The following is a 14,657-nucleotide window of genomic DNA, read 5'->3' as shown; positions in this document are numbered from 1 at the left end:
TGCAATACTAAAAGGGATAGGTTACAAGCCATAAAGTAATCAGGATAAAATAAAACTAAATGAATTAATCATATTAATTTAATCAATTTCAAAGGACACAGCAATAAGCATAATGACACTGCAAAAAAGACTCAGAATGATAAGCTGCAGACATTAAGTTCTAAATGTTAAGTACATTATTCTAAGATTCTGCAGGATTCTCAGTTTTCCATGATGAATTTCCACAGGGAATAATAATAATGATGGAGTTATAATTTTTGTGGTAACTCTACTTTGGACTGACTAGTTTGATACTGATACCTGCTGTTCAGCATTAGATAATGAGCTGGATTTTTATATTATTATTATTATTATTATTATTATTATTATTATTATTAACAACAACAACAACAACAACAACAACAGAGTTGGAAGGGATCTTGGAGGTCTTCTAGTCCAACCCCCTGCTTAGGTAGGAAACCCTACACTACTTCAGACAGATGGTTCTCCAACATCTGCTTAAAAACTTTCAGTGTTGAGGCGTTCAAAACTTCTGGAAGAGCTTGCCTCCAGAAATTGTGAATGCCCCATCTAAAAAAGAAGAATGCTTAAACTTAGATACCTAGAAGGTAGCCCATGGCAAAAACACCCTGTCCAAGAAGACACCAAGACTGAAAACAGTTTTCCATCACAAAGCAAATATAGTCCAAGTAGGAACTTCCCACTAGATTTGAATGAACCAGAAAAAACAAATGGAAAGAACATCTTTAAAATTAGAATCAAAGATTATATAATATTGTAAGAATTTTTTTTCCAGAATATTAGTGAAAAATTACTTCAGTACCTTGGTTGAAGAAGTATAGTTATACCTCTACTTAATAACTTAATTCGTTCCGTGACCAGGTTCTTAAGTAGAAAAGTTTGTAAGTAGAAGCAATTTTTCATATAGGAATCAATGTAAAAGCAAATAATGCGTGCAAACCCATTAGGAAAGAAATAAAAGCTCATAATTTGGGTGGAGGGAGGAGAAGGAAGAAGAGGAGGAGGACAATTGCTGCCGAAGGAAGAAGGTGAGGGGAATCAAAAAAATCCAAAACCTTAAGGCTTAAAAAAAAAGAGGGACTCTTAGGTGGTGAGGAGGAGCACGCACCTCCCATACACCTGGTGCAAGGCTTCCTCCCATACACTGCACCCACAGCAGACGAGAGGGGGAACCTCCCACTCCTTTGACTGAAAGGTGGCGGCTTCTGCTTCCTCTTCCTTCCCATGCTGAAGGGCTCCCCTCTCCTCTTGCTCACTTTTGTAGCCGGTGCCTTTCCTTCACTGTGGTGACTCCTCAGTTTGGCTGAAGCCTAGTTGATCCGGTCAGGACAAAGTACCTCCTTTTGCCTTTCCGCACCCAGACACTCCAGGAGGCAACCTTGCGCCAGGTGCACGGAAGGCAGCGCGAAGAAGTCACCACAGTGAAGTGGTTTATTCCCTCTCCAAGGGCCCAGAGAAAGGAAAATGCTCAGTTCACTCTGGGCTGCTCAGAGCGAATGGAGCATTTCTTTTCTCTGGGCACTGGCAGAGGTTTATTCCTTCTCCAAGCGCCCAGAGAAAACAAAATGCTTCGTTCACTCTGGACTGCCATAGCCTCCTTAAGCACCACCAAAAGGCTCCTCTGGCAGCCCAGCAAAGCTTGAGATGGCCGGGATTAAAAGGGGAATGGCAGGAAACTGGCCAGGCCTTCGTGATGCTCTCAAATTTCCTGGGAAATTTTTCTGGGGTCAGGTTCTTAAGTAGAAAATGGTTCTTAAGAAGAGGCAAAAAAATCTTGAACACCCGGTTCTTATCTAGAAAAGTTCTAGATAAATTAACTAGAGGCATTCTTAAGTAGAGGTACCACTGTATGGGCTTTAGGTTAATACTGTATTATTAGCATATGCTCTTTTATTTCAAAGCAGAAACACTACAGAAGAGATTATAGCTCAATGATACTTGAGACAGAACTGTAAACCACTCATATTAGGACGGTTTTTTGTTGAATATTATAATTATTGCTATATTTCTGTAGGAATATTTCAAAACATGCTAGTCCAAAAGATCTCTCCTCTTTTCTATTATTTATTTATTTATTTATTTAATTTGACGTCTATGCCACCCAATCCCAAAGGACTCAGGGTGTCTTACAATAATATAAAAACGATAAATAAAATAAAAAGAAGTAAAATATAGAAATCTAAACTATAAAACCCCGGTTAAAAAACCCACAACTCAAGTGTCCAATCAACCACATATACATATCATTAAACACAATTTAGTTGGAGATTCATACACACACACACACACACACACAAATACAGTGTGTGTGTGTGTTAATATTCAACACATCTTCAATATTTCATGGTTTTTTTTCACACCTTCAATATTGCAGGGGGCTGTCTCTTTGCAATGAAGACAGAAACAGAATGTTCACCTTTTTTAAAAGCTTATTTCTAGCTACTCTTTAACAAGATACTGTACAGTATTTTGCATCTAAATAAATGGCTTCTACTCTGGCTAGTGCAAAACCATATTGATTTTACAGATATAACTTTTCAATTAGAACCACTATTTGGAAAGTGGTGTGAGGATTTCCTTTAAACTGTTATATATATTTTCCTTCCTCCCAACAAAACAAAAATATTCCAAACTACAAGAATTCAATATTATCTAGTAAAGACCTAATTATCATTACAGAGGGAAATATTTGAATGTTACACTAGATAACAAAAAGAATAGGAACAGATCACATTCCTGAATATTTTAAATTATTATTATTTTAAAAAGAAGAGTCAAAGAGATATACTTCCCTCTTAGCAATCAAAATAAGATTAGATATTTTTCAGAATAAAGAAGAACTTTAAAGGTATCATTCCTTCCAAGATGCAAAAGAAAAATGTTTGTTTAAACATACTCATTTTTGTGAAAATATTTAGAAAACAATTTCGTACACTAAAACCTTGAAAAAACTTATTTTGAGGGAAATGAGGTTCTTTTTGCTGGTTGTGTAAATGTAAGAATAAGGACTGCACACTGCTTATACACTATCAAAAGGATATGTTTTAGCACTGGTTAATAAGAACAAAATGTAACACTTGTAAAATTATAACAAGCAAGCTTAAAATACAACCAATTAAATGTTTTTTTGCCTGCAGAGTTAGTAAAATATTCAGACATTCATAGACCAAAGAAAAACACTTATCTGCTCTCATTACGATCTATAAAAAGTGGCAGTTTGTTATCCTATTAGCAGCTATCCTGCGGTTTCAAAGTGTTGATGTATAAAAAAATATTAACACATAGTTGGATAATATCCATCAGTTCTTCAATATCAACTGTTTCTATCAAATAAGAATTACAGATGTCTAAATCATATTATTACTATTACTAATAATGTATTCTGCAGTTTTGTGTGTGCACACTGTATGTCCATAAACATATGTTTCCCATCTGCAGAATTATAGGAAGCAGCTGACATTTAAAAAAAAAAACCAACAACAACAACCCAACAGCTGTAAAATAAAATAATGCCATCAATTTCACTTCAGGATGACAGCTCAACCATTAGGCACAGAAATAAAGACGAGGCATTGAAGCATTTCTCGATCAAAATTTAAATGGGGAAAATGCATTAAAATTATCTGTATCATATTAAAACCTCTTAGAATGTTCGTAATGAGTGGACAAATTGAGCAATATTTTGTTTGTGCAGAGCCACTTCTGCGACTATTTCATCTCTGCATCTAATGGTTCCTTCAACCATTGTAACTACTGAAGTTTTGGCAGCCCAGTGTGACAGTTTCAAGAAAATGCAGGTAATTGCACACTCTATGAACTGTCTTCCAAAAGCTATTAAAAGTATTCATCTGGGAAAGAACCAGAAACAGCAAACTAGTTTTACAACATCCGTCATCTATAATCAGAGGAGTTATGGGGCGAAGGAGGTGCAAAGCCTCAGCAGTTAAAGATGCTCAGTTTGTCAGCTGAAAGGCTGACCAACCTGGGTTCAAAATCAGAATGTCGTGTGATGGAGCAAACTTCCATTATTTGCCTCTTCTCCTGCCAATCTAGCAGTTTGAAATCATGCAAGACAAAAAGGCACTATCTTGATGGGAAGCTAACACTGTTCTATGCACCTTGGCATATAGCCATGCTGGCTGTATGACCGACCATGGAAATGGCTTCAGACAATGCTGACTCCCTTGACTAAGAAACAGAGATTAGTACTGTCCCCTAGAGTCAGACCTGGGCAGGGGACACTTTACCACTTTTACCAGGGATGAGTTCTAAAATTTTTTACAACTGCTTCTGTGAGCAGGTGGGAGGGGAGGCATGTGATTGACTAGGCATGGTCAACTTGATGTCACTCATGCACATGCCCACTCAATCACACATCCACATAACTGGTAAAAATTTCTTTTTTTGCCAGCTGGGAGACTAGTAAAGAGGCCTTACTTTCTCCACCACCACGGCTGCTTCTACTTCAGCATCGAATGGTCCATGCCTGCCCTACACTCACACACACACACCACTTGTCCTGGCAGCACCACAGCAGTAGCAGCTAAGTTAGGGAAGGAGAGGAACCGTATAATAAAGTAGGCACAGTGGCAGCCATAGCTACCACTTATTCCAATAGCTGAGGATGGAAGAGGTAACTCTTCCATCCTTGGCTGTTGCAAAGAAGCAGCTCTGGGTGTGCCATGCCCACTTCGTTCTCTTTGGGATCCGCTTTGCACCTGGTTTGCAACCCACTCCAAAGGGAACTCAGATTGTGGTGGCATTCTAGCGGGGTCTGAGGTCGACTTGGTGACATAGGTGAATTTTGTGGTGCCTAATCCTCTGTCAAGCCTAGCCACACAATGTCCAGAGAGAGGGGAAGGGAGGTTACTGCCCTCCCCAGAAGGGCTGGCTTCACTCGCATATCCTTCACCCTGCATGAGCTGAGCCAACCATAGCTAGCCTGACCGACCCCCAGTCACTGTGTGGCTTGATGTTAGTTTCCCCCTGCCCACCATTCAATTTGCCTCTTCCTGGGGTCAGATAGCCCAGCTACAGTTGGCTCAACTCTTGGCAGATTAAAAATATGCGGGCTAAGCAAGGCTCTCCACGGAGGGCAATGGGAGCAGCTTCCCCGGAGGACCTGGCCACACTCCCTCACTCTACAGCCATTGCATGGCTGGGCTTGCATGGAGGATTAGGTGCCCTGAAATGCACCTGTGTCACCAGGTTGACTTCAGACCCTGCAAGGCAGCAGAGAAGCAAAATCCAAGATGGCAAGGGAGGAAAAGGAGGAATGGAAGGAAAGGAAACCATGAAGAAAAGAGAGGAGAATAAGAGGGAAGTAGAGCTGAGAGGAGAAAGAAAGAAGAGAAGAAATTAAAAGGGAGTAGTGGAGAGAGGAAAGTAGAGGGGAAGAGATGGATCATTGTTGCAAAATTGGATGAAATATGATTTATGTGAGAAAGTAAAAAGATGGGGGTTTTTTTTTTAGTTAATTTGATGGTTATATAATTGATAGTATATTTGAAGATGCTAAAAGGTTAAAATATTATTATAATTAAATGAATGTGGCTATATATACATACATACCCTGTTTCCCCGATAGTAAGACACCCCCGATTGTAAGACGTATCGGGGGTTTCAGGGAGGTCGGCTAATATAAGCCGTACCCCGAAAGTAAGACATATGTCTTACTTTCGGGGAAACACGGAGGTATTGCCGCCTCCCTCTCATCTAGCTGCACGCCGCCTCCTGCCCATGTCCGCACCGTCCCCCTCTCCATACGTCGCCGCATCTGCCACCTCCCTCTGATCCAAATGAGCGCCGCCTCCTGCCCATGCCTGCGCTGTCCCCCTCTCCATACGTCGCCGCGTCTGCCACCTCCCTCTGATCTTAATGAGCGCCGCCTCCTGCCCACTTCCACGCCGCTGTTCAGGTTGTTAATAAATGTTCATTTTATGGTTAAAACAAAAAATTCGACAATTTTTTTCTAATATAAGACATACCCCGAAAGTAAGACATAGTGGGGCTTTTGGGGATAAAAAGAAAGTAAGACACTGTTTTACTTTTGGGGAAACACGGTACATACATACATACATACATACATACATACATACGTACATACACACACACACACACACACACACACATGCACAAACACACACCCTGACAACACATTGTTTAAATGGAAGATGGGATTTATATATGTTATAGAATTTTAAAAATGCAAAAACAAATCCAAGATGGCAGCGCCCACAGAGACCTGACGAACTGGCTCTGTGACAACATTGCCAAGCTACTAATGGTTCAAAAGAACCGGATAGAACTGGCAGGAATCCACCTCTGGAGGGAGTGGTTGAAAAGAAAGATGGATGCAGCAATCATACAAAGCAACAGCCTTTTTTTAAAAAAAAAGTGTGCTGCTTCAAGGTGTGGCACCTTAATTTTTTTTTTCATTTTCCATTCTGCAAGTGAGAAGAGCAAGATAGGTCAGAATCATTTTCATTTCTGTATCTTCAAAAAAAAAATGGCAAGCCAAAAAGCTCAGTGAATTTTGCTTTAAAATTCATTCTGCTTTCGTTCCAGCATATTCTCTGAAGGTTATCTCTACCGTAAAATGCCACTAATCAATATGACTGTTTCATCATTGTGTTATGTTTAAAGAGAGGGAGGCATGGTATAGTGATGTCTGACATGGTGTCCCAGTTATTTTGCTTCCAAGCTATAACAGAGAGAATGAAGTTTGAAGAAAATGTTCTTCCAGAGTAAATATGATATAAAGACCAGCATTGGATGTTTAGAATAAGGAAATAACCAACAGTTGAAAATATGCCAGACTTTTAATTTTTTTAAAAACTCATTCATAAAATAAAATAGAAACATAGAAGAGTGATGGCAGAAAAAGACCTCATGATCCATCTAGTCTGTCCTTATACAGTACTATTTTTTGTATTTTCTCTTAGGGTGGATCTATGTTTATCCCATGCATGTTTAAATTCAGTTACTGTGGATTTACCAACCACGTCTGCTGGAAGTTTGTTCCAAGCATCTACTACTCTTTCAGTGAAATAATATTTTGCTTTTTATCTTTCCCCCAACTAGCTTCAGATTGTGTCCCCTTGTTCTTGTGTTCACTTTCCTATTAAAAACACTTCCCTCCTGAACCTTATTTAACCCTTATTTAACCCTGTTTTTTCCAGTTGGTGTTGAAGTCTGGGGGCACCCAGACAGAACACCGCCCGACCACGCCACAATAGTATCTAACAACAGAGCACAAAGCATAATAATTTTACATTTCTTTTAAAATGACTCAGTTAAATAATTTTATGGATGATACAGGACGGAATAGAAAGAAAAAGTTTCATTTTTGCATACAAATAGCAGATATCAACCATTAATACAAATTACATGCAAACACACAAGAAGTAAAGCCCCTGTGCTGGCAATAGGAATCTTTGATCTTGGCTTTCCTATCAACACCAATGACATGAAGGCTCCATTACTTTTTATAATTTAGTAGTAGATTCCAAATTGTGGTGGTGGTGGTGAATCCTTTTGCCAGTTTTGGAAAAAATAGACAGAGCAGAACTTCTTTTTTTCAAGACCCTCACATCATAGAGACTTGCTCTGATGATAGATTAGTAAAGTCAATTTTTTGTATAAGTGCACATTCAGTGGAAATATTTGAGCTGGCTGAAGTATATAGGCACCACCTTGAGTGGTAGAAATGCATTTCTAATATTAATTTTACTCTCCCCAGCCCAGTGTTTTCCACTGATTAATTGTTCTAATTGTTAGAAAATTTCTCCTCAGTTCTAAGTTGGTTTTCTCCTTGATTAATTTCCATCCATTGCTTCTTGTCCTCCCTTTAGGTGCTTTGGAAAATAGGTTGACACCGCTCTTCTTTTTGGCAGTCCCTTAGATATTGGAACATATCACCCTTAGTCAATGGTGGGCTACAAGCCGGAATGCTAAATTGCACTTGCCGCCGCGGCTCGTAAGTGCTTGTAGGGCCAGCATGATTTTACTTCTGCACCTGTGGAGATAGCAAAATCGCTCATGGAGCTAGAGGTGCACTCATGTTTCGGCATATGCAGAAGCAAAAAACCCTCACCGAAACACAGATGCACCTGTGGCTCCGTGCACGATTTTGCTACCTCCACAGGTGCAGAAGCAAAATCGCGCTGGCCCTGCAAGCACTTATAAGCCGCGGTGGCGAGCACAATTTAGCATTCCGGGTCATAGCCCACCGCTGCCCTTAGTCCTTCTTTTCATTAAATTAGGCATACACAATTCTAGTTTATCATATTCAAGTAATAACTCTAGCACCACATTAAGTGAAAAGCCTGAGCTGGCTGAAGTATATAAGTGCCAACTTGATTTGTAGAATTGCATTTCTAATATTAATTCCCTTCTCCCCAACCTAATGCTTTCTAGATACTCTATATTGGGAGGGTTGGCTGGGTTCTAGGACTGCAGATCCAATACACCTGAAATCAGTTTGGAAAAAAAGACTTATCGCCTTAAAGCAATTATGGACATATTTTGTACATGTGCAAATTAAACCGAAAGATTCTAGCAGCATTGGTAAGATTCAGCTAAGATTCTCTGTAGATTTCATAAAAATCAAACAACAAATGAATGAAACTAGAAAGGAAGCACAGTAATACTGTACAGTGTTTCCTATAAAGGTTCCTTCGATTATTTCATGGGCAGCCTTCTTACTTTTTCTGGGCAGCAGGATCTTCAGCAAACCACAGCAGTGACAAAATGATACACATGCATAGGCATGCCATAAATGTCATCTTTATGTACCTCTGCTACCATGTCAATGTCAATATATACATTGAGGCACTTCTGTAATAACATATCCAGGCACATTTTATCATTTGCTATCTTGCTGCTATGGATCTCCATACTTGAGGAGGCTTTACACTCTTCCTCTCTCTTTTTTTGTCTAGTCTAAATTACAACCTTGGAATTGCTGTTGGCCCCTTTTTCAAATACTAACCACATCTAATTCTACCATTTGGGATCACCCAAGGTCATCTAAGATCTGCCACATAGCTAGGATTCATTGTCTTTTCTATTGTAGATAACTAATCATATTTTATTTTTTGGTATGATCTTTCACAACATGGTGCTTCAGATTTATGTTAGAAGTATGATTCCTATCATCTCCGAATAAGATAGCATTGTGAAATTTGGTTGGCTAAGAATTATACTGTTTGCAGTTCAGCGTATTTGAAGAATGCCAGGTAGGGGAATGTTAATATAGGATATTCCCTGCATATTGTAATAAAAATACTGTCCAAAAGAAATATTGTATACAATCAGTGCAAATGACTGAAGTTCTATAAGCACTCTATCTTTTGTAACACAAACATACATTCAAAGAGAAGAATAACTATTATTTTGAAATAGCAATAAGTATTTCAAGTTTTATTTTATTGCTTTTTCATCTGTGGCTATGTTTTGCACCCTTACCTTAAAAAAACCATGTTTTCTGTTGCGTTGCCCTAGCCATAAATTGCTTCCTGGAGTCAGATTTGTTTCTGGACGATCTATCACTCGTTCATAAATCCTGTAAAATAAATGGTGTTGTTAGAGAAAAGTTACAGCTTTGGGGGTTTTGTTTTTTAAAAATTGAATATAAAAAAAACATTAGTAGAAATAATAAACAAATGCAACCCAAGGGCAAATCAAACTACCCAACCCAAGGGCAAAGCAAACTACCGAACATTCTATTTCTAAGTCTGCAACTGAACAATTAAAGACAAAAGTATATCAATTTTCCATAGTCAGATGTCATAAAAGATTTCAAAAATAATTGTGGTAGGGCCATAGATCATATAACAGGTTTTAATTCAATAGTACATAGTGATACTATACTTAAAATAAAATTACCCCATAAGAGCAGTAATGAACTTTTTTTCTTTTGACAATCAGTATAGTCCTTAATCACACCCCCCCCCCAAAAAAGTTATATTAAAGTATAATTCCTGAAATTAATGGCCAAAGAAGCAATGGTCAAAGGTAACAAAGAGATTTTTAAAGGTTTGAAATAAAATGGTTTATTTTCCACCTGTTCAGTATAAATTTGTAAATTAACATCTTTTAAACATTAAAAGTAGAGGTATAGTTTTATAAATCATGGTTTTCCTTGACATCCTAATCCTAATTATTGTATGCAAAGAATCAAAGAAAGAACAGTTTGAGAATTTCATTTATTCATTTCATCATTTATAACTTCTGCAAAAACACGGTGTAAGTGACAACTCATTCTGAAATGTAGCTTTTTCGGGGAACCAAAATACCAGAGTTTTAATAAACATTTAGCAAAAAAGTACTGCTTAGTTAAATAAAATGCAGAGTATCATTTCCTGAACTATTTTGGACTAATTAACAAACTACTAATATTTATATTGATTAAAATCTTTTAATTAAGAAGGAGGAAACCAACAGAATATTATCATTTAAAGCCTATGGCTTAGAAACACTAAATGAACTCACAAGTATTATTCACATAATTATGAACATAACTGCTTATCTGCAATTACAATCAACCCTGATACCTAAGAATACTGAGGCAAAAAAGCTATATTCAAGTTGTAATCATTAATGCTGCACTGAAGAGGTGTCCCTCATTTGCGCAATAATAATGACATCTTTCCTCTTGAACTAATTTACTTTTTAGAGTAGTAAAACAAGTTGCCATCCACCAAATCTATATTTTTGAAATCATCAAAAATATTTATTATCTCTACAAATATTTAAAGCACATCATTTCTTCAATAACGAGAGCACAATTAAACTTCTCACATACAAAAGTGCTTTAAGATTCTATATAGAGACTTCAAAGTACTTATCAAATAGTGTATCAGCCTTACAGTTTTCTCGTTGGCTTCTTACTGCAAATGTTTTGCATTATTTATTTATGACTTTAGTATTTTCTCTAGAGTGTGTCTAGTCTTCCCAAAGTAACGATCAATATTCCATGAAAAACTCTACCTTCTCTTAAAAACGAACACGTTTTCCTCAAGGGTTTAAACAAAGGAATGCTCTGCTGTCTGCATTGCAACTTACAAAGAGTATTGCATTTTATTTTTCTGACCAAGTACAACTCTAGAAGCACTCCATTAGATCTGTCTTCACTGACATAAGAAATATGAATTTTCCAATATAGAAACACACAAATCAACATGTATTATGTTACAGTTCAATACCATGATATAAGGGAGACAAATGAGACACAATGTTACTTGCAAGTAACATTGGGAGAATTTAACAAGGTTTATGGAAAACAGGCATAACTTATTTTCCTGACAGTATTTCAGAAAATCCCATTCATAAATGTAGCTTGGCAAGCAAGTCAATTTTTTCCCCACATGTCACTCTAATCTTTTTTCTGAAATATCTACCTACTTTTCTACTTTAGTCAGTCATTTGGGTTAACTATGAATGACTTTTTGGGGGTTGTTGGGTTCTCATATAAGGGATATCACAGGAACACATGAGATTTCATAAATCCTATAAAGTATTTTGATAACTGTATTATGTTGCATTACACTAATATGTTGGGGTACCATATTTTTCAGAGTATAAAATGCACATTTTCCCCCAAAAAAGTGGGTGGAAATGTCGGTGCGTCTCACAGTTCTAGGCTGCATTAACAGAGGGATAGAATCAAGATCATGTGAAGTGTTGATACCACTTTATAAGGCCTTGGTAAGGCCACACTTGGAATACTGCATTCAAATTTGGTTGCCACGATGCAAAAAGGATGTTGAGACTCTAGAAAAAGTGCAGAGAAGGGTGACAGAGAAAGATTATTAGGGGACTGGGGGCTAAAACATATGAAAAACGGTTGCAGGAACTGGGCATGGCTAGTTTAATGAAAAGAAGGACTAGGGTAGGACTAGGGAAGACATGATAACAGTGTTCCAATATCTCAGGGGTTGCCACAAATAAGAAGAAGTCAACCTATTCTCCAAAGCACCTGAGGGTAGAAGAAGCAATGGGTGGAAGCTGAACAAGGAGAGAAGCAACTTAGAACTAAGGAAAATTTCCTGATAGTTAGAACAATAAATCAGTGGAACAGCTTGCCTCCAGAAGTTGTGAATGCTCCAACACTGGAAGTTTTTAAGAAGATGTTGGATAACCATCTGTCTGAAGTAGTGTATGGTTTCCTGCCTAAGCAGGGGATTGGACTAGAAGACTTCCAAGGTCTTTCCAACTCTGTTGCTGCTGCTGCTGCTGCTGTTGTTGTTATTGTTGTTGTTGTTGTTGTTGTTGTTGTTGTTACCAATAAGACTAGAGAACTATCCCATGTTGGACTCTCCTTCCAGTGCAGTGGAGAATAGAACAGAACAGAACAGAATAGATTCTTTATTGGTCAAGTGTGATTGGACACACAAGGAGTTTGTCCCCAGTCTCAGTGTACATGCAAACAATGAATTGATATAAGATATCTTCTCCTAAATAAGGGAAAAGATGAAACCTTTACATGTCACATGTTATTACATGTACAGTGAGCTCCCATTATTTGTCACAGCTTCTGCCAACCTAGCAGTTTGAAAGCACGTAAAAAATGCAAGTAGAAAAAATAGGGACTACCTTTGGTGGGTAGGTTACAGCGTTCTATACACCTTTAGCATTTAGTGATGCTGGCCACATGACCATATAGACGTCTTCGGACAGGACTGGCTCTTCAGCTTTGAAACAGAAATGAGCACACACACACACCCAGAGTTGAGCACGACCAGCACATATATTCAAGGGAACCTTTACCTTTACATGGAAATAATAATGAAAATAATGGCAACTTTACGTTTAGAAGCAAATGAATTAGAGATGGGCAAGCCATGGGTTGCATCCTGAGAGCCTGAAATTCAGTGACAAAATTGGTGACCTAGGAGTAGATATTTAGTATCAGTTTTGTTTCAATGTTCTGGCCCAAATTAGGATAAAAATGGGAAAGGGAAGTTTGGGAAGGCAATGTAAGAAAGCAAAAACTTCAGAAGAGAAGGATTTAGGGGTAGTGATTTCTGACAGCCTCAAAATGGGTGAGCAGTGTGGTCGGGCAGTAGGAAAAGCAAGTAGGATGCTTGGCTGCATAGCTAGAGGTATAACAAGCAGGAAGAGGGAGATTGTGATCCCCTTATATAGAGCGCTGGTGAGACCACATTTGGAATACAGTACTGTGTTCAGTTCTGGAGATCTCACCTACAAAAAGATATTGACAAAATTGAACAGGCCCAAAGTCGGGCTACAAGAATGGTGGAAGGTCTTAAGCATAAAACGTATCAGGAAAGACTTAATGAACTCCATCTGTATAGTCTGGAGGACAGAAGGAAAAGGGGGGACATGATCGAAACATTTAAATATGTTAAAGGGTTAAATAAGGTTCAGGAGGGAAGTGTTTTTAATAGGAAAGTGAACACAAGAACAAGGGGGCACAATCTGAAGTTAGTTGGGGGAAAGATCAAAAGCAACATGAGAAAATATTATTTCACTGAAAGAGTAGTAGATCCTTGGAACAAACTTCCAGCAGACGTGGTTGGTAAATCCACAGTAACTGAATTTAAACATGCCTGGGATAAACATATATCCATCCTAAGATAAAACACAGGAAATAGTATAAGGGCAGACTAGATGGACCATGAGGTCTTTTTCTGCCGTCAGTCTTCTATGTTTCTATGTTTCTAAATGTGATGTAATAGTTAAAAATATTGAATTATGAATAGGAAGACTCAGGACCCAGTTCATCATCAGGCATGAAAGCTCACTCTGTAACTTTGCTCCAATCATTTATTCTGACCTCAGACTACTTCAGAGATTTGTCGTTGTTATGGGAAATCACAGGAGGAGGATGCACTATGTACATTGCCTTCGGTTCCTCAATGAAAGATGTGTAATACATTTAAGAAATAAATGAACTGTTACAGTACCATTTTCACCCTTTAATCTCTTTTCCCAAATTGCCCAATAGTATGACAGGAAATGTTAAGCTCTTTGCAACTGAATGTTGATGGTGTAATTTAGGTTGTAGAATATGAGGTCTGAAAAATGGAAATGGGAAAAGTTTGCCTCCCACAGGAACCTTGCTCAAATTGTCACACTTAAAACCTTACAATCTAGCACAAATGTGGGAGACACCCCATCCTTAGGCCTTTTTTGAATATAATCACAGTTGTCTCCAGAAGCCTCTGCTTCTTGAAGACTGACCACTCCTCATGTAGATCATTCATTCTTTGCTTCACACAAACGTCTATGCCAATCATGATTTGAATCTGATTTGAAGTACGCTATATTATTTATAACTGATGTCATCAACATTCTTAGAAAAATATTAATCAGTTATCTATTTTCCTCTGTTCCTTACTAACAATGAGTTTTTAATTGTGTCCCTAGTCACTTTTAATCACACTTGAAAGAAGAAGCCAATTAATACAGAGTTGTTCTTGAAGAAGTAGAAATGGAGAATGTGAATCAAGAGAAAATGGTTAGGAAGAAAAGGGGTTTTTTTAATTGTAACAAAAATGACAAATGTCAAAAATAATGACAGCTCTCTATATATTAGCATTTAATAATGGATGTAGCAAAATAAGTTTTATTATAGATGATGAGCTGTTATCAAACTGGTGTCCTCTGCT

At 37.9% G+C, this 14,657-nt stretch overlaps 1 protein-coding gene across 1 annotated transcript in view; it reads right to left on the bottom strand.

Moving 5' to 3' along the window:
• NELL1 (neural EGFL like 1) overlaps nucleotides 1-9,550 on the bottom strand; it is a 478,454-nt gene extending 468,904 nt beyond the window's left edge. Inside the window, exon 1 of the mRNA XM_070761843.1 lies at nucleotides 9,490-9,550. The gene's annotated coding sequence lies outside the window, so the exon portion shown is untranslated. The remainder of the gene's footprint in view (nucleotides 1-9,489) is intronic.
• Nucleotides 9,551-14,657: the final 5,107 nt, after the last annotated feature.

This window comes from Erythrolamprus reginae, chromosome 1, assembly GCF_031021105.1.
Source record: "Erythrolamprus reginae isolate rEryReg1 chromosome 1, rEryReg1.hap1, whole genome shotgun sequence".
Lineage (NCBI taxonomy): Eukaryota > Metazoa > Chordata > Lepidosauria > Squamata > Dipsadidae > Erythrolamprus > Erythrolamprus reginae.
The sequence above is the reverse complement of the archived record's forward strand: the minus strand, read 5'-3'. Positions and strand labels throughout refer to the sequence as shown.